The following is a 26,755-nucleotide window of genomic DNA, read 5'->3' as shown; positions in this document are numbered from 1 at the left end:
CAGACAGTATGAGAGACTGACAGATACAGAATGAATCCCACACTCACACACAGTAAAAGAGACTGACAGATACAGAATGAATACCACACTCACATACAGTATCAGAGACTGACAGATACAGATTGAATCCCACACTCACACATAGTATCAGAGACTGACAGATACAGGATCAGAGACTGACAGATGCAGAATGAATCCCACACTCACAAACAGTCCCAGAGACTGACAGATACAGATTGAATCCCACACTCACACACAGCACCAGAGACTGACAGATGCAGAATGAATCCCACATTCACACACAGTATCAGAGACTGACAGATACAGAATTAATCCTACACGCACATACAGTATCAGAGACTGACAGATACAGATTGAATCCCACACTCACACACAGTATCAGAGACTGACAGACACAGAATCAGAGACTGACAGATACGAAATGAATCCCACACTCACACACAGTACCAGAGATTGACAGATACAGAATGAATCCCACAATCACACACAGTACCAGAGATTGACAGACACAGAATGAATCTCACACTCACACACAGTATCAGCCACTGACAGATACAGAATGAATCCCACACTCACACATAGTATTAGAGACTGACAGATACAGGATCAGAGACTGACAGATGCAGAATGAATCCCACACTCACACACAGTCCCAGAGACTGACAGATACAGATTGAATCCCACACTCACACACAGCACCAGAGACTGACAGATGCAGAATGAATCCCACACTCACATACAGTACCAGAGATTGACAGATACAGAATGAATCCCACACTCACACACAGTACCAGAGACTGACAGACACAGAATGAATCCCACACTCACATACAGGACCAGAGACTGACAGATACAGAATGAATCCCACACTCACACACAGCACCAGAGATTGACAGATGTAGAATGAATCCCACACTCACATGCAGTATCAGAGACTGACAGATACAGAATGAATCCCACACTCACACACAGTATCAGAGACTGACAGACACAGAATCAGAGACTGACAGATACGAAATGAATCCCACACTCACAAACCGTGTCAGAGACTGACAAATACAGAATGAATCCCATATTCACATACAGTCTCAGAGACTGACAGATACAGAATGAATCCCAAACTCACACACAGTACCAGAGACTGACAGATACTGAATGAATCCTGCACTCACATGCAGTATCAGAGACTGACAGATACAGAATGAATCCCACACTCACACACAGTATCAGAGACTGACAGATACAGAATGAATCCCACACTCACACACAGTACCAGAGACTGACAGATACTGAATGAATCCTGCACTCACACACAGTATCAGAGACTGACAGACACAGAATCAGAGACTGACAGATACGAAATGAATCCCACACTCACACACAGCACCAGAGATTGACAGATACAGAATGAATCCTGCACTCACATGCAGTATCAGAGACTGACAGATACAGAATGAATCCCACACTCACACACAGTATCAGAGACTGACAGACACAGAATCAGAGACTGACAGATACGAAATGAATCCCACACTCACACACCGTATCAGAGACTGACAGATACAGAATGAATCCCACACTCACATACAGTCTCAGAGACTGACAGATACAGAATGAATCCCAAACTCACACACAGTACCAGAGACTGACAGATACTGAATGAATCCTGCACTCACACACAGTATCAGAGACTGACAGACACAGAATCAGAGACTGACAGATACAAAATGAATCCCACACTCACACACAGAATCAGAGACTGACAGATACGGAATGAATCCCACACTCACACACAGTACCAGAGATTGACAGATACAGAATGAATCCCACACTCACACACAGTACCAGAGATTGACAGATACAGAATGAATCCCACACTCCCACACAGTACCAGAGACTGACAGAAACAGAATGAATCCCACACTCACACACACTACCAGAGATTGACAGATACAGAATGAATCCCACACTCACACACAGTACCAGAGACTGACAGATACAGAATGAATCCCACACTCACACACAGTATCAGGAACAGAATGAATCTCACTCACGCACAGCACCAGGGACTGACAGATACAGAACGAATCTCACACTCACACACAGCACCAGGGACTGTCAGATACAGAACGAATCTCACGCTCACAAACAGTACCAGAGACTGACTGATACAGAACGAATCTCACACTCACAAACAGTACCAGAGACTGACAGATACAGAATGAATCCCACACTCACACACAGTACCAGAGACTGACAGATACAGAATGAATCCCACACTCACACACAGTACCAGAGACTGACAGATACAGAATGAATCCCACACTCACACACAGTACCAGAGATTGACAGATACAGAATGAATCCCACACTCACACACAGTATCAGAGACTGACAGATACAGAATGAATCCCACAATCACACACAGTACCAGAGACTGACAGATACAGAATGAACCCCACACTCACACACAGTATCAGAGACTGACAGATACAGAATGAATCCCACACTCACACACAGGACCAGAGACTGACAGATGCAGAATCAGAGACTGACAGATCCAGAATGAATCCCACACTCACACACAGTACCAGAGACTGACAGATACAGAATGAATCCCACACTCACACACAGTACCAGAGACTGACAGATACAGAATGAATCCCACACTCACACACAGTATCAGCGACTGACAGATACAGAATGAATCCCAAACTCACACACAGTACCAGAGACTGACAGATACTGAATGAATCCCACACTCACAGACAGTATCAGAGACTGACAGATGCAGAATGAATCCCGCACTCACGCACAGTATCAGAGACTGACAGATACAGAATGAATCCCACACTCACACACAGTACCAGAGACTGACAGATACAGAATGAATCCCACACTCACACACAGTTTCAGCGACTGACAGATAAAGAATGAATCCCAAACTCACACACAGTACCAGAGACTGACAGATACTGAATGAATCCCACACTCAAAACACAGTATCAGAGACTGACAGATGCAGAATGAATCCCACACTCACGCACACTATCAGAGACTGACAGATACAGAATCAGAGACTGACAGATACGGAATGAATCCCATACTCACACACAGTACCAGAGATTGACAGATACAGAATGAATCCCACACTCACACACAGTACCAGAGACTGACAGATAAAGAATGAATCCCACACTCACACACAGCACCAGAGATTGACAGATACAGAATGAATCCTGCACTCACATACAATATCAAAGACTGACAGATACAGTATGAATCCCACACTCACACACAGTATCAGAGACTGACAGATGCAGAATGAATCCGACACGCACACACAGTATCAGAGACTAACAGATACAGATTGAATCCCACACTCACAGACAGTATCAGAGACTGACAGATACAGAATGAATCCCACACTCACACACAGCACCAGAGATTGACAGATACAGAATGAATCCTGCACTCACATACAGTATCAGAAACTGACAGATACAGTATGAATCCCACACTCACACACAGTATCAGAGACTGACAGATGCAGAATGAATCCGACACGCACACACAGTATCAGAGACTGACAGATACAGATTGAATCCCACACTCACATCCAGTACCAGAGATTGACAGACACACAATGAATCCCACACTCACACACAGTACCATAGACTGACAGATACAGAATGAATCCCACACTCACATCCAGTACCAGAGATTGACAGACACACAATGAATCCCACACTCACACACAGCACCAGAGACTGACAGATACAGAATGAATCCCACACTCACACACAGTACCAGAGACTGACAGATACAGAATGAATCCCACACTCACACACAGCACCAGAGATTGACAGATACAGAATGAATCCTGCACTCACATACAGTATCAGAGACTGACAGATGCAGAATGAATCCGACACGCACACACAGTATCAGAGACTGACAGATACAGATTGAATCCCACACTCACAGACAGTATCAGAGACTGACAGATACAGAATGAAACCCACACTCACACACAGGATCAGAGACTGACAGACACAGAATGAATCCCACACTCACACACAGTACCAGAGACTGACAGATACAGAATGAATCCCACACTCACACACAGTACCAGAGACTGACAGATACAGAATGAATCCCACACTCACACACAGCACCAGAGATTGACAGATACAGAATGAATCCTGCACTCACATACAGTATCAGAGACTGACAGATGCAGAATGAATCCGACACGCACACACAGTATCAGAGACTGACAGATACAGATTGAATCCCACACTCACAGACAGTATCAGAGACTGACAGATACAGAATGAATCCCACACTCACACACAGGATCAGAGACTGACAGACACAGAATGAATCCCACACTCACACACAGTATCAGAGACTGACAGATACAGAATGAATCCGACACTCACACACAGGATCAGAGACTGACAGACGCAGAATGAATCCCACACTCACACACAGTATCAGAGACTGACAGATACAGATTGAATCCCACACTCACAGACAGTATCAGAGACTGACAGATACAGAATGAATCCCACACTCACACACAGCACCAGAGATTGACAGATACAGAATGAATCCTGCACTCACATACAGTATCAGAAACTGACAGATACAGTATGAATCCCACACTCACACACAGTACCAGAGATTGACAGACACACAATGAATCCCACACTCACACACAGTACCAGAGACTGACAGATACAGAATGAATCCCACACTCACATCCAGTACCAGAGATTGACAGACACACAATGAATCCCACACTCACACACAGTACCAGAGACTGACAGATACAGAATGAATCCCACACTCACACACAGTACCAGAGACTGACAGATACAGAATGAATCCCACACTCACACACAGCACCAGAGATTGACAGATACAGAATGAATCCTGCACTCACATACAATATCAGAGACTGACAGATGCAGAATGAATCCGACACGCACACACAGTATCAGAGACGGACAGATACAGATTGAATCCCACACTCACAGACAGTATCAGAGACTGACAGATACAGAATGAATCCCACACTCACACACAGGATCAGAGACTGACAGACACAGAATGAATCCCACACTCACACACAGTGTCAGAGACTGACAGATACAGAATGAATCCCAAACTCACACACAGGATCAGAGACTGACAGACGCAGAATGAATCCCACACTCACACACAGTACCAGAGACTGACAGATACAGAATGAATCCCACTCTCACACACAGCACCAGAGATTGACAGATACAGAATGAATCCCACACTCACATGCAGTATCAGAGACTGACAGATACAGAATGAATCCCACACTCACATACAGTATCAGAGACTGACAGATACAGAATGAATCCCACACTCACACACACTACCAGAGATTGACAGATACAGAATGAATCCCACACTCACACACAGTACCAGAGACTGACAGATACAGAATGAATCCCACACTCACACACAGTATCAGGAACAGAATGAATCTCACTCACGCACAGCACCAGGGACTGACAGATACAGAATGAATCCCACACTCACACACAGTATCAGCGACTGACAGGTACTGAATGAATCCCACACTCACACACAGTATCAGAGACTGACAGATGCAGAATGAATCCCACACTCACACACAGTATCAGAGACTGACAGATACAGAATGAATCCCACACTCACACACAGTACCAGAGACTGACAGATACAGAATGAATCCCACACTCACACACAGTATCAGCGACTGACAGATACAGAATGAATCCCAAACTCACACACAGTACCAGAGACTGACAGATACTGAATGAATCCCACACTCACGCACAGTATCAGAGACTGACAGATACAGAATGAATCCCACACTCACACACAGTACCAGAGACTGACAGATACAGAATGAATCCCACACTCACACACAGTATCAGCGACTGACAGATACAGAATGAATCCCAAGCTCACACACAGTACCAGAGACTGACAGATACTGAATGAATCCCACACCCACACACAGTATCAGAGACTGACAGATGCAGAATGAATCCCACACTCACGCACAGTATCAGAGACTGACAGATACAGAATCAGAGACTGACAGATACGGAATGAATCCCACACTCACACACAGTACCAGAGATTGACAGAAACAGAATGAATCCCACACTCACATCCAGTACCAGAGATTGACAGACACACAATGAATCCCACACTCACACACAGTACCAGAGACTGACAGATACAGAATGAATCCCACACTCACACACAGTACCAGAGACTGACAGATACAGAATGAATCCCACACTCACACACAGCACCAGAGATTGACAGATACAGAATGAATCCTGCACTCACATACAGTATCAGAGACTGACAGATACAGTATGAATCCCACACTCACACACAGTATCAGAGACTGACAGATGCAGAATGAATCCGACACGCATACACAGTATCAGAGACTGACAGATACAGATTGAATCCCACACTCACAGACAGTATCAGAGACTGACAGATACAGAATGAATCCCACACTCACACACAGGATCAGAGACTGACAGACGCAGAATGAATCCCACACTCACACACAGTACCAGAGACTGACAGATACAGAATGAATCCCACTCTCACACACAGCACCAGAGATTGACAGATACAGAATGAATCCCACACTCACATGCAGTATCAGAGACTGACAGATACAGAATGAATCCTACACTCACATACAGTATCAGAGACTGACAGATGCAGAATGAATCCCACACTCACACACAGTATCAGAGACTGACAGATACAGAATGAATCCCACACTCACATACAGTCTCAGAGACTGACAGATACAGAATGAATCCCAAACTCACACACAGTACCAGAGACTGACAGATGCAGAATCAATCCCACACTCACACACACTACCAGAGATTGACAGATACAGAATGAATCCCACACTCACACACAACACCAGAGACTGACAGATACAGAATGAATCCCACACTCACACACAGTACCAGAGATTGACAGATACAGAATGAAAACCCACACTTACACACAGTACCAGAGACTGACAGATACAGTATGAAACCCACACTCACATACAGTATCAGAGACTGACAGATACAGAATGAATCCCACAATCAGACACAGTATCAGAGACTGACAGATGCAGAATTTATTCCACACTCACACACAGTATCAGAGACTGACAGATACAGAATCACAGACTGACAGATACAGAATGAATCCCACACTCACACACAGCACCAGAGACTGACAGATACAGAATGAATCCCACACTCACACACAGCACCAGAGACTGACAGATAGAGAATGAATCCCACACTCACACACAGTACCAGAGACTGACAGATACAGAATGAATCCCACACTCACACACAGGTCCAGAGACTGACAGATACAGAATGAATCCCACACTCACACACAGCACCAGAGATTGACAGATACAGAATGAATCATGCACTCACATACAGTATCAGAGACTTGCAGACACAGTATGAATCCCACACTCACACACAGTATCAGAGACTGACAGATACAGATTGAATCCCACACTCACACACAGTATCAGAGACTGACAGATACAAAATCAGAGACTGACAGAAACGAAATGAATCCCACACTCACACACCGTATCAGAGACTGACAGATACAGAATGAATCCCACACTCACATACAGTATCAGAGACTTGCAGACACAGTATGAATCCCACACTCACACACAGTATCAGAGACTGACAGATACAGATTGAATCCCACACTCACAGACAGCATCAGAGACTGAAAGATACAAAATCAGAGACTGACAGATACGAAATGAATCCCACACTCACACACAGTATCAGAGACTGACAGATACAGAATGAATCCCACACTCACACACAGTACCAGAGACTGACAGATACAGAATGAATCCCAAACTCACAGACAGTATCAGAGACTGACACATACAAAATCAGAGACTGACAGATACGAAATGAATCCCACACTCACACACCGTATCAGAGACTGACAGATACAGAATGAATCCTGCACTCACATACAGTACCAGAGACTGACAGATACTGAATGAATCCCACACTCACACACAGTACCAGAGACTGACAGATACAGAATGAATCCCACACTCACACACAGTATCAGAGACTGACAGATGCAGAATGAATCCCACACTCACACACAGTACCAGAGACTGACAGATACAGAATGAATCCCACACTCACACACAGTATCAGCGACTGACAGATACAGAATGAATCCCAAACTCACACACAGTACCAGAGACTGACAGATACTGAATGAATCCCACACTCACAGACAGTATCAGAGACTGACAGATGCAGAATGAATCCCGCACTCACGCACAGTATCAGAGACTGACAGATACAGAATGAATCCCACACTCACACACAGTACCAGAGACTGACAGATACAGAATGAATCCCACACTCACACACAGTTTCAGCGACTGACAGATAAAGAATGAATCCCAAACTCACACACAGTACCAGAGACTGACAGATACTGAATGAATCCCACACTCAAAACACAGTATCAGAGACTGACAGATGCAGAATGAATCCCACACTCACGCACACTATCAGAGACTGACAGATACAGAATCAGAGACTGACAGATACGGAATGAATCCCATACTCACACACAGTACCAGAGATTGACAGATACAGAATGAATCCCACACTCACACACAGTACCAGAGACTGACAGATAAAGAATGAATCCCACACTCACACACAGCACCAGAGATTGACAGATACAGAATGAATCCTGCACTCACATACAATATCAAAGACTGACAGATACAGTATGAATCCCACACTCACACACAGTATCAGAGACTGACAGATGCAGAATGAATCCGACACGCACACACAGTATCAGAGACTGACAGATACAGATTGAATCCCACACTCACAGACAGTATCAGAGACTGACAGATACAGAATGAATCCCACACTCACACACAGCACCAGAGATTGACAGATACAGAATGAATCCTGCACTCACATACAGTATCAGAAACTGACAGATACAGTATGAATCCCACACTCACACACAGTATCAGAGACTGACAGATGCAGAATGAATCCGACACGCACACACAGTATCAGAGACTGACAGATACAGATTGAATCCCACACTCACATCCAGTACCAGAGATTGACAGACACACAATGAATCCCACACTCACACACAGTACCAGAGACTGACAGATACAGAATGAATCCCACACTCACATCCAGTACCAGAGATTGACAGACACACAATGAATCCCACACTCACACACAGCACCAGAGACTGACAGATACAGAATGAATCCCACACTCACACACAGTACCAGAGACTGACAGATACAGAATGAATCCCACACTCACACACAGCACCAGAGATTGACAGATACAGAATGAATCCTGCACTCACATACAGTATCAGAGACTGACAGATGCAGAATGAATCCGACACGCACACACAGTATCAGAGACTGACAGATACAGATTGAATCCCACACTCACAGACAGTATCAGAGACTGACAGATACAGAATGAATCCCACACTCACACACAGGATCAGAGACTGACAGACACAGAATGAATCCCACACTCACACACAGTACCAGAGACTGACAGATACAGAATGAATCCCACACTCACACACAGTACCAGAGACTGACAGATACAGAATGAATTCCACACTCACACACAGCACCAGAGATTGACAGATACAGAATGAATCCTGCACTCACATACAGTATCAGAGACTGACAGATGCAGAATGAATCCGACACGCACACACAGTATCAGAGACTGACAGATACAGATTGAATCCCACACTCACAGACAGTATCAGAGACTGACAGATACAGAATGAATCCCACACTCACACACAGGATCAGAGACTGACAGACACAGAATGAATCCCACACTCACACACAGTATCAGAGACTGACAGATACAGAATGAATCCGACACTCACACACAGGATCAGAGACTGACAGACGCAGAATGAATCCCACACTCACACACAGTATCAGAGACTGACAGATACAGATTGAATCCCACACTCACAGACAGTATCAGAGACTGACAGATACAGAATGAATCCCACACTCACACACAGCACCAGAGATTGACAGATACAGAATGAATCCTGCACTCACATACAGTATCAGAAACTGACAGATACAGTATGAATCCCACACTCACACACAGTACCAGAGATTGACAGACACACAATGAATCCCACACTCACACACAGTACCAGAGACTGACAGATACAGAATGAATCCCACACTCACATCCAGTACCAGAGATTGACAGACACACAATGAATCCCACACTCACACACAGTACCAGAGACTGACAGATACAGAATGAATCCCACACTCACACACAGTACCAGAGACTGACAGATACAGAATGAATCCCACACTCACACACAGAACCAGAGATTGACAGATACAGAATGAATCCTGCACTCACATACAATATCAGAGACTGACAGATGCAGAATGAATCCGACACGCACACACAGTATCAGAGACGGACAGATACAGATTGAATCCCACACTCACAGACAGTATCAGAGACTGACAGATACAGAATGAATCCCACACTCACACACAGGATCAGAGACTGACAGACACAGAATGAATCCCACACTCACACACAGTGTCAGAGACTGACAGATACAGAATGAATCCCAAACTCACACACAGGATCAGAGACTGACAGACGCAGAATGAATCCCACACTCACACACAGTACCAGAGACTGACAGATACAGAATGAATCCCACTCTCACACACAGCACCAGAGATTGACAGATACAGAATGAATCCCACACTCACATGCAGTATCAGAGACTGACAGATACAGAATGAATCCCACACTCACATACAGTATCAGAGACTGACAGATACAGAATGAATCCCACACTCACACACACTACCAGAGATTGACAGATACAGAATGAATCCCACACTCACACACAGTACCAGAGACTGACAGATACAGAATGAATCCCACACTCACACACAGTATCAGGAACAGAATGAATCTCACTCACGCACAGCACCAGGGACTGACAGATACAGAATGAATCCCACACTCACACACAGTATCAGCGACTGACAGGTACTGAATGAATCCCACACTCACACACAGTATCAGAGACTGACAGATGCAGAATGAATCCCACACTCACACACAGTATCAGAGACTGACAGATACAGAATGAATCCCACACTCACACACAGTACCAGAGACTGACAGATACAGAATGAATCCCACACTCACACACAGTATCAGCGACTGACAGATACAGAATGAATCCCAAACTCACACACAGTACCAGAGACTGACAGATACTGAATGAATCCCACACTCACGCACAGTATCAGAGACTGACAGATACAGAATGAATCCCACACTCACACACAGTACCAGAGACTGACAGATACAGAATGAATCCCACACTCACACACAGTATCAGCGACTGACAGATACAGAATGAATCCCAAGCTCACACACAGTACCAGAGACTGACAGATACTGAATGAATCCCACACCCACACACAGTATCAGAGACTGACAGATGCAGAATGAATCCCACACTCACGCACAGTATCAGAGACTGACAGATACAGAATCAGAGACTGACAGATACGGAATGAATCCCACACTCACACACAGTACCAGAGATTGACAGAAACAGAATGAATCCCACACTCACATCCAGTACCAGAGATTGACAGACACACAATGAATCCCACACTCACACACAGTACCAGAGACTGACAGATACAGAATGAATCCCACACTCACACACAGTACCAGAGACTGACAGATACAGAATGAATCCCACACTCACACACAGCACCAGAGATTGACAGATACAGAATGAATCCTGCACTCACATACAGTATCAGAGACTGACAGATACAGTATGAATCCCACACTCACACACAGTATCAGAGACTGACAGATGCAGAATGAATCCGACACGCACACACAGTATCAGAGACTGACAGATACAGATTGAATCCCACACTCACAGACAGTATCAGAGACTGACAGATACAGAATGAATCCCACACTCACACACAGGATCAGAGACTGACAGACGCAGAATGAATCCCACACTCACACACAGTACCAGAGACTGACAGATACAGAATGAATCCCACTCTCACACACAGCACCAGAGATTGACAGATACAGAATGAATCCCACACTCACATGCAGTATCAGAGACTGACAGATACAGAATGAATCCCACACTCACATACAGTATCAGAGACTGACAGATACAGAATGAATCCTGCACTCACATACAGTATCAGAGACTGACAGATGCAGAATGAATCCCACACTCACACACAGTATCAGAGACTGACAGATACAGAATGAATCCCACACTCACATACAGTCTCAGAGACTGACAGATACAGAATGAATCCCAAACTCACACACAGTACCAGAGACTGACAGATGCAGAATCAATCCCACACTCACACACACTACCAGAGATTGACAGATACAGAATGAATCCCACACTCACACACAACACCAGAGACTGACAGATACAGAATGAATCCCACACTCACACACAGTACCAGAGATTGACAGATACAGAATGAAAACCCACACTTACACACAGTACCAGAGACTGACAGATACAGTATGAAACCCACACTCACATACAGTATCAGAGACTGACAGATACAGAATGAATCCCACAATCAGACACAGTATCAGAGACTGACAGATGCAGAATTAATTCCACACTCACACACAGTATCAGAGACTGACAGATACAGAATCACAGACTGACAGATACAGAATGAATCCCACACTCACACACAGCACCAGAGACTGACAGATACAGAATGAATCCCACACTCACACACAACACCAGAGACTGACAGATAGAGAATGAATCCCACACTCACACACAGTACCAGAGACTGACAGATACAGAATGAATCCCACACTCACACACAGGTCCAGAGACTGACAGATACAGAATGAATCCCACACTCACACACAGCACCAGAGATTGACAGATACAGAATGAATCATGCACTCACATACAGTATCAGAGACTTGCAGACACAGTATGAATCCCACACTCACACACAGTATCAGAGACTGACAGATACAGATTGAATCCCACACTCACACACAGTATCAGAGACTGACAGATACAAAATCAGAGACTGACAGAAACGAAATGAATCCCACACTCACACACCGTATCAGAGACTGACAGATACAGAATGAATCCCACACTCACATACAGTATCAGAGACTTGCAGAAACAGTATGAATCCCACACTCACACACAGTATCAGAGACTGACAGATACAGATTGAATCCCACACTCACAGACAGCATCAGAGACTGAAAGATACAAAATCAGAGACTGACAGATACGAAATGAATCCCACACTCACACACAGTATCAGAGACTGACAGATACAGAATGAATCCCACACTCACACACAGTACCAGAGACTGACAGATACAGAATGAATCCCAAACTCACAGACAGTATCAGAGACTGACACATACAAAATCAGAGACTGACAGATACGAAATGAATCCCACACTCACACACCGTATCAGAGACTGACAGATACAGAATGAATCCTGCACTCACATACAGTACCAGAGACTGACAGATACTGAATGAATCCCACACTCACACACAGTACCAGAGACTGACAGATACAGAATGAATCCCACACTCACACACAGTATCAGAGACTGACAGATGCAGAATGAATCCCACACTCACACACAGTACCAGAGACTGACAGATGCAGAATGAATCCCACACTCACACACAGTATCAGGAACAGAATGAATCTCACTCACGCATAGTACCAGAGACTGACAGATACAGAATGAATCCCACACTCACATCCAGTACCAGAGATTGACAGACACACAATGAATCCCACACTCACACACAGTACCAGAGACTGACAGATACAGAATGAATCCCACACTCACACACAGTATCAGAGACTGAAAAATACAGAATGAATCCCAAACTCACACACAGTACCAGAGACTGACAGATACAGAATGAATCCCACACTCACATACAGTACCAGAGACTGACAGATACAGAATGAATCCCACACTCACATGCAGTATCAGAGACTGACAGATACAGAATGAATCCCACACTCACACACAGTATCAGAGACTGACAGAAACAGAATGAATCCTACACTCACACACAGTATCAGAGACTGACAGATACAGAATGAATCCCAAACTCACACACAGTACCAGAGACTGACAGATACAGAATGAATCCCACACTCACATACAGCACCAGAGACTGACAGATACAGAATGAATCCCACACTCACACACAACACCAGAGACTGACAGATACAGAATGAATCCCAAACTCACACACAGTATCAGAGACTGACAGACACAGAATCAGAGACTGACAGATACGAAATGAATCCCACACTCACACACCGTATCAGAGACTGACAGATACGAAATGAATCCCACACTCACACACCGTATCAGAGACTGACAGATACGAAATGAATCCCACACTCACACACAGTATCAGAGACTGACAGATACAGAATGAATCCTACACTCACATACAGTATCAGAGACTGACAGATACAGAATGAATCCCAAACTCACAGACAGTATCAGAGACTGACACATACAAAATCAGAGACTGACAGATACGAAATGAATCCCACACTCACACACCGTATCAGAGACTGACAGATACAGAATGAATCCTGCACTCACATACAGTACCAGAGACTGACAGATACTGAATGAATCCCACACTCACACACAGTATCAGAGACTGACAGATGCAGAATGAATCCCACACTCACACACAGTACCAGAGACTGACAGATGCAGAATGAATCCCACACTCACACACAGTATCAGGAACAGAATGAATCTCACTCACGCACAGTACCAGAGACTGACAGATACAGAATGAATCCCACACTCACATCCAGTACCAGAGATTGACAGACACACAATAAATCCCACACTCACACACAGTACCAGAGACTGACAGATACAGAATGAATCCCACACTCACATCAGAGACTGAAAAATACAGAATGAATCCAAAACTCACACACAGTACCAGAGACTGACAGATACAGAATGAATCCCACACTCACATACAGTACCAGAGACTGACAGATACAGAATGAATCCCACACTCACATGCAGTATCAGAGACTGACAGATACAGAATGAATCCCACACTCACACACAGTATCAGAGACTGACAGATACAGAATGAATCCTACACTCACACACAGTATCAGAGACTGACAGATACAGAATGAATCCCAAACTCACACACAGTACCAGAGACTGACAGATACAGAATGAATCCCACACTCACATACAGCACCAGAGACTGACAGATACAGAATGAATCCCACACTCACACACAACACCAGATACTGACAGATACAGAATGAATCCCAAACTCACACACAGTATCAGAGACTGACAGACACAGAATCAGAGACTGACAGATACGAAATGAATCCCACACTCACACACCGTATCAGAGACTGACAGATACGAAATGAATCCCACACTCACATACAGTACCAGAGACTGACAGATACAGAATGAATCCTACACGCACATACAGTATCAGAGACTGACATACACATTGAATCCCAAACTCACACACAGTATCAGAGACTGACAGATACAGAATCAGAGACTGACAGATACGAAATGAATCCCACACTCACACACCGTATCAGAGACTGACAGATACAGAATGAATCCTACACTCACATACAGTATCAGAGACTGACAGATGCAGAATGAATCCCACACTCACACACAGTATCAGAGACTGACAGATACAGAATGAATCCCACACTCACATACAGTCTCAGAGACTGACAGATACAGAATGAATCCCAAACTCACACACAGTACCAGAGACTGACAGATACTGAATGAATCTTACATGCACATGCAGTACCAGAGACTGACAGATACAGAATCAATCCCACACTCACACACACTACCAGAGATTGACAGATACAGAATGAATCCCACACTCACACACAACACCAGAGACTGACAGATACAGAATGAATCCCACACTCACACACAGTACCAGAGATTGACAGATACAGAATGAATCCTACACTTATACACAGTACCAGAGACTGACAGATACAGTATGAATCCCACACTCACGCACAGTATCAGAGACTGACAGATACAGAATGAATCCCACAATCAGACACAGTATCAGAGACTGACAGATACAGAATGAATCCCACAATCAGACACAGTATCAGAGACTTACAGATACAGAATCAGAGACTGACAGATAGAGAATGAATCTCACACTCACAAACAGTACCAGAGACTGACAGATACAGAATGAATCCCACACTCACACACAGTATCAGAGACTGACAGATACAGAATGAATCCCACAATCAGACACAGTATCAGAGACTGACAGATGCAGAATTAATCCCACAATCACACACAGTATCAGAGACTGACAGATACAGAATCAGAGACTGACAGATACAGAATGAATCCCACACTCACACACAGCACCAGAGACTGACAGATACAGAATGAATCTCACACTCACACACAGCACCAGAGACTGACAGATACAGAATGAATCCCACACTCACACACAGTACCACAGACTGACAGATACAGAATGAATCCCACACTCACACACAGGACCAGAGACTGACAGATACAGAATGAATCCCACACTCACACACAGCACCAGAGATTGACAGATACAGAATGAATCCTGCACTCACATACAGTATCAGAGACTTGCAGACACAGTATGAATCCCACACTCACACACATTATCAGAGACTGACAGATATAGATTGAATCCCACACTCACAGACAGTATCAGAGACTGACAGATACAAAATCAGAGACTGACAGATACGAAATGAATCCCACACTCACACACCGTATCAGAGACTGACAGATACAGAATGAATCCTACACTCACATACAGTATCAGAGACTGACAGATACAGAATGAATCCCACACTCACACACAGTATCAGGGACTGACAGATACAGAATGAATCCCACACTCACACACAGTAATCAGCGACTGACAGATACAGAATGAATCCCAAACTCACACACAGTACCAGAGAGTGACAGATACAGAATGAATCCCACACTCACACACAGTACCAGAGACTGACAGATGCAGAATGAATCCCACACTCACACACAGTATCAGCGACTGACAGATACAGAATGAATCCCAAACTCACTCACAGTAACAGAGACTGACAGATACTGAATGAATCCCACACTCACACACAGTATTAGAGACTGACAGAAGCAGAATGAATCCCACACTCACGCACAGTATCAGAGACTGACAGATACGTAATGAATCCCACACTCACACACCGTATCAGAGACTGACAGATACAGAATGAATCCTACACTCACATACAGTATCAGAGACTGACAGATACAGAATGAATCCCACACTCACACACAGTATCAGAGACTGACAGATACAGAATGAATCCCACACTCACACACAGTACCAGAGACTGACAGATACAGAATGAATCCCACACTCACACACAGTATCAGCGACTGGCAGATACAGAATGAATCCCAAACTCACACACAGTACCAGAGACTGACAGATACTGAATGAATCCCAAACTCACACACAGTACCAGAGACTGACAGATACTGAATGAATCCCGCACTCACACACAGTACCAGAGACTGACAGATACAGAATGAATCCCACACTCACACACAATACCAGAGACTGACAGATACAGAATGAATCCCAAACTCACACACAGTACCAGAGACTGACAGCTACTGAATGAATCCCACACTCACACACAGTACCAGAGACTGACAGATACAGAATGAATCCCACACTCACACACAGTACCAGAGACTGACAGATACAGAATGAATCCCAAACTCACACACAGTACCAGAGACTGACAGATACTGAATGAATCCCACACTCACACACAGTACCAGAGACTGACAGATACAGAATGAATCCCACACTCACACACAGTATCAGAGACTGACTGATGCAGAATGAATCCCACAGTCACACACAGTACCAGAGACTGACAGATGCAGAATGAATCCCACACTCACACACAGTATCAGGAACAGAATGAATCTCACTCACGCACAGTACCAGAGACTGACAGATACAGAATGAATCCCACACTCACATCCAGTACCAGAGATTGACAGACACACAATGAATCCCACACTCACACACAGTACGAGAGACTGACAGATACAGATTGAATCCCACACTCACACACAGTATCAGAGACTGACAGACACAGAATGAATCCCACACTCACACACAGTATCAGAGACTGACAGATACAGAATGAATCCCACACTCACACACAGTACCAGAGACTGACAGATACAGAATGAATCCCAAACTCACACACAGTACCAGAGACTGACAGATACTGAATGAATCCCACACTCACACACAGTACCAGAGACTGACAGATACAGAATGAATCCCACACTCACACACAGTATCAGAGACTGACAGATGCAGAATGAATCCCACACTCACACACAGTACCAGAGACTGACAGATGCAGAATGAATCCCACACTCACACACAGTATCAGGAACAGAATGAATCTCACTCACGCACAGTACCAGAGAATGACAGATACAGAATGAATCCCACACTCACATCCAGTACCAGAGATTGACAGATACAGAATGAATCCCAAACTCACACACAGTACCAGAGACTGACAGATACAGAATGAATCCCAAACTCACACACAGTACCAGAGACTGACAGATACAGAATGAATCCCACACTCACACACAGTATCAGAGAGTGACAGACACAGAATGAATCCCACACTCACACACAGTATCAGAGACTGACAGATACAGAATCAGAGACTGACAGATACGAAATGAATCCCACACTCACACACCGTATCAGAGACTGACAGATACAGAATGAATCCGACACTCACATACAGTATCAGAGACTGACAGATGCAGAATGAATCCCACACTCACACACAACACCAGAGACTGACAGATACAGAATGAATCCCACACTCACACACAGTACCAGAGATTGACAGATACAGAATGAATCCCACACTTACACACAGTACCAGAGACTGACAGATACAGAATGAATCCCACACTCACACACAGTATCAGAGACTGACAGATGCAGAATTCATCCCACACTCACACACATTATCAGAGACTGACAGACACAGAATCAGAGACTGACAGATACAGAATGAATCCCACACTCACACACAGCACCAGAGACTGACAGATACAGAATGAATCCCACACTCACACACAGCACCAGAGACTGACAGATACAGAATGAATCCCACACTCACACACAGTACCAGAGACTGACAGATACAGAATGAATCCCACACTCACACACAGGACCAGAGACTGACAGATACAGAATGAATCCCACACTCACACACAGCACCAGAGATTGACAGATACAGAATGAATCCTGCACTCACATGCAGTATCAGAGACTTGCAGACACAGTATGAATCCCACACTCACACACAGGACCAGAGACTGACAGATACAGAATGAATCCCACACTCACACACAGCACCAGAGATTGACAGATACAGAATGAATCCTGCACTCACATACAGTATCAGAGACTTGCAGACACAGTATGAATCCCACACTCACACACCGTATCAGAGACTGACAGATACAGAATGAATCCTACACTCACATACAGTATCAGAGACTGACAGATACAGAATGAATCCCACACTCACACACAGTACCAGAGACTGACAGATGCAGAATGAATCCCACACTCACACACAGTATCAGAGACTGACAGATACAGAATGAATCCCAAACTCACACACAGTACCAGAGACTGACAGATACTGAATGAATCCCACACTCACACACAGTATCAGAGACTGACAGATGCAGAATGAATCCCACACTCACGCACAGTATCAGAGACTGACAGATACAAAATGAATCCCACACTCACACACCGTATCAGAGACTGACAGATACAGAATGAATCCTACACTCACATACAGTATCAGAGACTGACAGATACAGAATGAATCCCACACTCACACACAGTATCAGAGACTGACAGATACAGAATGAATCCCACACTCACACACAGTACCAGAGACTGACAGATACAGAATGAATCCCACACTCACACACAGTATCAGCGACTGACAGATACAGAATGAATCCCAAACTCACACACAGTACCAGAGACTGACAGATACTGAATGAATCCCAAACTCACACACAGTACCAGAGACTGACAGATACAGAATGAATCCCAAACTCACACACAATACCAGAGACTGACAGATACTGAATGAATCCCACACTCACACACAATACCAGAGACTGACAGATACAGAATGAATCCCACACTCACACACAGTACCAGAGACTGACAGATACAGAATGAATCCCAAACTCACACACAGTACCAGAGACTGACAGATACTGAATGAATCCCACATTCACACTCAGTACCAGTGACTGACAGATACAGAATGAATCCCACACTCACACACAGTACCAGAGACTGACAGATACAGAATGAATCCCAAACTCACACACAGTACCAGAGACTGACAGATACTGAATGAATCCCACACTCACACACAGTACCAGAGACTGACAGATACAGAATGAATCCCACACTCACACACAGTACCAGAGATTGACAGATACAGAATGAATCCCACACTCACACACAGTACCAGAGATTGACAGACACTGACTGAATCCCACACTCACACACAGTACCAGAGACTGACAGATACAGAATGAATCCCACACTCACACACAGTATCAGAGACTGACAGATACAGAATGAATCCCACACTCACACACAGTACCAGAGACTGACAGATGCAGAATGAATCCCACACTCACACACAGTATCAGGAACATAATGAATCTCACTCACGCACAGTACCAGAGACTGACAGATACAGAATGAATCCCACACCCACACACAGTACCAGAGACTGACAGATACAGAATGAATCCCACACTCACACACAGTATCAGAGACTGACAGATACAGAATGAATCCCAAACTCACACACAGTACCAGAGACTGACAGATACAGAATGAATCCCACACTCACACACAGTATCAGAGACTGACAGATACAGAATGAATCCCACACTCACACACAGTATCAGAGACTGACAGATACAGAATGAATCCCAAACTCACACACAGTACCAGAGACTGACAGATACAGAATGAATCCCACACTCACACACAGTATCAGAGAATGACAGATACAGAATCAGAGACTGACAGATACGAAATGAATCCCACACTCACACACAGTACCAGAGACTGACAGATGCAGAATGAATCCCACACTCACACACAGTATCAGGAACATAATGAATCTCACTCACGCACAGTACCAGAGACTGACAGATACAGAATGAATCCCACACTCACACACAGTATCAGAGACTGACAGATACAGAATGAATCCCAAACTCACACACAGTACCAGAGACTGACAGATACAGAATGAATCCCACACTCACACACAGTATCAGAGACTGACAGATACAGAATGAATCCCACACTCACACACAGTATCAGAGACTGACAGATACAGAATGAATCCCAAACTCACACACAGTACCAGAGACTGACAGATACAGAATGAATCCCACACTCACACACCGTATCAGAGACTGACAGATACAGAATGAATCCTACACTCACATACAGTATCAGAGACTGACAGATGCAGAATGAATCCCACACTCACATACAGTCTCAGAGACTGACAGATACAGAATGAATCCCACACTCACACACACGACCAGAGATTGACAGATACTGAATGAATCTGACATGCACATGCAGTACCAGAGACTGACAGATACAGAATGAATCTTACATGCACATGCAGTACCAGAGACTGACAGATACAGAATGAATCCCACACTCACACACAGTACCAGAGGCTGACAGATACAGAATGAATCCCACACTCACACACAGTATCAGGAACAGAATGAATCTCACTCACGCACAGCACCAGGGACTGACTGACACAGAACGAATCTCACACTCACACACAGTATCAGAGACTGACAGATACAGAATGAATCTCACACTCAAACACAGTACCAGAGGCTGACAGATACAGAATGAATACCACACTCACAAACAGTACCAGAGACTGACAGATACAGAATGAATCCCACACTCACAAACAGTACCAGAGACTGGCAGATACAGAATGAATCTCACACTCACACACAGCACCAGAGGCTGACAGATACAGAATGAATCCCACACTCACAAACAGTACCAGAGACTGACAGATACAGATTGAATCCCACACTCACACACAGTACCAGAGACAGACAGATACAGATTGAATCCCACACTCACACACAGTATCAGAGACTGACAGATACAGAATGAATCCCACACTCACACACAGCACCAGAGACTGACAGATACAGAATGAATCCCACACTCACATCCAGTACCAGAGATTGACAGACACACAATGAATCCCACACTCACACACAGTACCAGAGACTGACAGATACAGAATGAATCCCACACTCACACACAGTACCAGAGACTGACAGATATAGAATGAATCACACACTCACACACAGCACCAGAGATTGACAGATACAGAATGAATCCTGCACTCACATACAGTATCAGAGACTGACAGATACAGATTGAATCCCACACTCACATACAGTATCAGAGACTGACAGATACAGTATGAATCCCACACTCACACACAATACCAGAGACTGACAGATGCAGAATGAATCCCACACTCACACACAGTACCAGAGATTGACAGATACAGAATGAATCCCACACTCACACACAATACCAGAGACTGACAGATGCAGAATGAATCCCACACTCACACACAGTACCAGAGATTGACAGATACAGAATGAATCCCACACTCACACACAATACCAGAGACTGACAGATGCAGAATGAATCCCACACTCACATACAGTATCAGAGACTGACAGATACAGTATGAATCCCACACTCACACACAGCATCAGAGACTGACAGATACAAAATCAGAGACTGACAGATACGAAATGAATCCCACACTCACACACCGTATCAGAGACTGACAGATCCAGAATGAATCCTACACTCACATACAGTATCAGAGACTGACAGATACAGAATGAATCCCACACTCACACACAGTATCAGAGACTGACAGATCCAGAATGAATCCCACACTCACATACAGTATCAGCGACTGACAGATACAGAATGAATCCCACACTCACACACAGTACCAGAGACTGACAGATACTGAATTAATCCTACATGCACATGCAGTATCAGAGACTGACAGATGCAGAATGAATCCCACACTCACGCACAGTATCAGAGACTGACAGATACAGAATCAGAGACTGACAGATACGGAATGAATCCCACACTCACACACAGTACCAGAGGCTGACAGATACAGAATGAATCCCACACTCACACACAGTATCAGGAACTGACAGACACAGAACGAATCTCACACTCACACACAGTATCAGAGACTGACAGATACAGAATAAATCTCACACTCACACACAGTATCAGAGACTGACAGATACAGAATCAGAGACTGACAGATACGGAATGAATCCCACACTCACACACAGTACCAGAGGCTGACAGATACAGAATGAATCCCACACTCACACACAGTATCAGGAACTGACAGACACAGAACGAATCTCACACTCACACACAGTACCAGAGATTGACAGATACAGAATGAATCCCACACTCACACACAGTACCAGAGGCTGACAGATACAGAATGAATCCCACTCTCACAAACAGTACCAGAGACTGACAGATACAGAATGAATCCCACACTCACACACAGCACCAGAGACTGACAGATACAGTATGAATCCCACACTCACACACAATACCAGAGACGGACAGATGCAGAATGAATCCCACACTCACACACACTACCAGAGATTGACAGATACAGAATGAATCCCACACTCACACACAACACCAGAGACTGACAGATACAGAACGAATCCCACACTCACACACAGTACCAGAGATTGACAGATACAGAATGAATCCCAAACTCACACACAGTACCAGAGACTGACAGATACTGAATGAATCCCACACTCACACACAGTATCAGAATCTGACAGATGCAGAATGAATCCCACACTCACGCACAGTATGAGAGACTGACAGATACGAAATGAATCCCACACTCACACACCGTATCAGAGACTGACAGATGCAGAATGAATCCTACACTCACATACAGTATCAGAGACTGACAGATACAGAATGAATCCCACACTCACACACAGTATCAGAGACTGACAGATACAGAATGAATCCCACACTCACACACAGTACCAGAGACTGACAGATACAGAATGAATCCCACACTCACACACAGTATCAGCGACTGACAGATACAGAATGAATCCCAAACTCACACACAGTACCAGAGACTGACAGATACTGAATGAATCCCAAACTCACATACAGTATCAGAGACTGACAGATACAGAATGAATCCCACACTCACACACAGTACCAGAGACTGACAGATACAGAATGAATCCCACACTCACACACAGTACCAGAGACTGACAGATACAGAATGAATCCCAAACTCACACACAGTGCCAGAGACTGACAGATACTGAATGAATCCCACACTCACACACAGTACCAGAGACTGACAGATACAGAATGAATCCCACACTCACACACAGTACCAGAGACTGACAGATACAGAATGAATCCCAAACTCACAGACAGTATCAGAGACTGACACATACAAAATCAGAGACTGACAGATACGAAATGAATCCCACACTCACACACCGTATCAGAGACTGACAGATACAGAATGAATCCTACACTCACATACAGTACCAGAGACTGACAGATACTGAATGAATCCCACACTCACACACAGTACCAGAGACTGACAGATACAGAATGAATCCCACACTCACACACAGTATCAGAGACTGACAGATGCAGAATGAATCCCACACTCACACACAGTACCAGAGACTGTCAGATGCAGAATGAATCCCACACTCACACACAGTATCAGGAACAGAATGAATCTCACTCACGTACAGTACCAGAGACTGACAGATACAGAATGAATCCCACACTCACATCCAGTACCAGAGATTGACAGACACACAATGAATCCCACACTCACACACAGTACCAGAGACTGACAGATACAGAATGAATCCCACACTCACACACAGTATCAGAGACTGACAGATACAGAATGAATCCCAAACTCACACACAGTACCAGAGACTGACAGATACAGAATGAATCCCACACTCACACACAGTATCAGAGATTGACAGATACAGAATGAATCCCACACTCACACACAGTATCAGAGACTGACAGATACAGAATGAATCCCAAACTCACACACAGCACCAGAGACTGACAGATACAGAATGAATCCCACACTCACATGCAGTATCAGAGACTGACAGATACAGAATGAATCCCACACTCACACACAGTATCAGAGACTGACAGATACAGAATGAATCCTACACTCACACACACTATCAGAGACTGACAGATACAGAATGAATCCCAAACTCACACAAAGTACCAGAGACTGACAGATACAGAATGAATCCCACACTCACATACAGCACCAGAGACTGACAGATACAGAATGAATCCCACACTCACACACAACACCAGAGACTGACAGATACAGAATGAATCCCAAACTCACACACAGTATCAGAGACTGACAGATACGAAATGAATCCCACACTCACACACCGTATCAGAGACTGACAGATACGAAATGAATCCCACACTCACATACAGTACCAGAGACTGACAGATACAGAATGAATCCTACACGCACATACAGTATCAGAGACTGACATACACATTGAATCCCACACTCACACACAGTATCAGAGACTGACAGATACAGAATCAGAGACAGACAGATAAGAAATGAATCCCACACTCACACACCGTATCAGAGACTGACAGACACAGAATGAATCCTACACTCACATACAGTATCAGAGACTGACAGATGCAGAATGAATCCCAAACTCACATACAGTCTCAGAGACTGACAGATACAGAATGAATCCCAAACTCACACACAGTACCAGAGACTGACAGATACTGAATGAATCTTACATGCACATGCAGTACCAGAGACTGACATATACAGAATCAATCCCACACTCACACACACTACCAGACATTGACAGATACAGAATGAATCCCACACTCACACACAACACCAGAGACTGACAGATACAGAATGAATCCCACACTCACACACAGTACCAGAGATTGACAGATACAGAATGAATCCCACACTTACACACAGTACCAGAGACTGACAGATACAGTATGAATCCCACACTCACACACAGGACCAGAGACTGACAGATACAGAATGAATCTCACACTCACAAACAGTACCAGAGACTGACAGATACAGAATGAATCCCAC

The sequence above is a fragment of the Heptranchias perlo genome, chromosome X (genome assembly GCF_035084215.1).
Source record: "Heptranchias perlo isolate sHepPer1 chromosome X, sHepPer1.hap1, whole genome shotgun sequence".
Taxonomy (NCBI): domain Eukaryota; kingdom Metazoa; phylum Chordata; class Chondrichthyes; order Hexanchiformes; family Hexanchidae; genus Heptranchias; species Heptranchias perlo.
The sequence above is the reverse complement of the archived record's forward strand: the minus strand, read 5'-3'. Positions refer to the sequence as shown.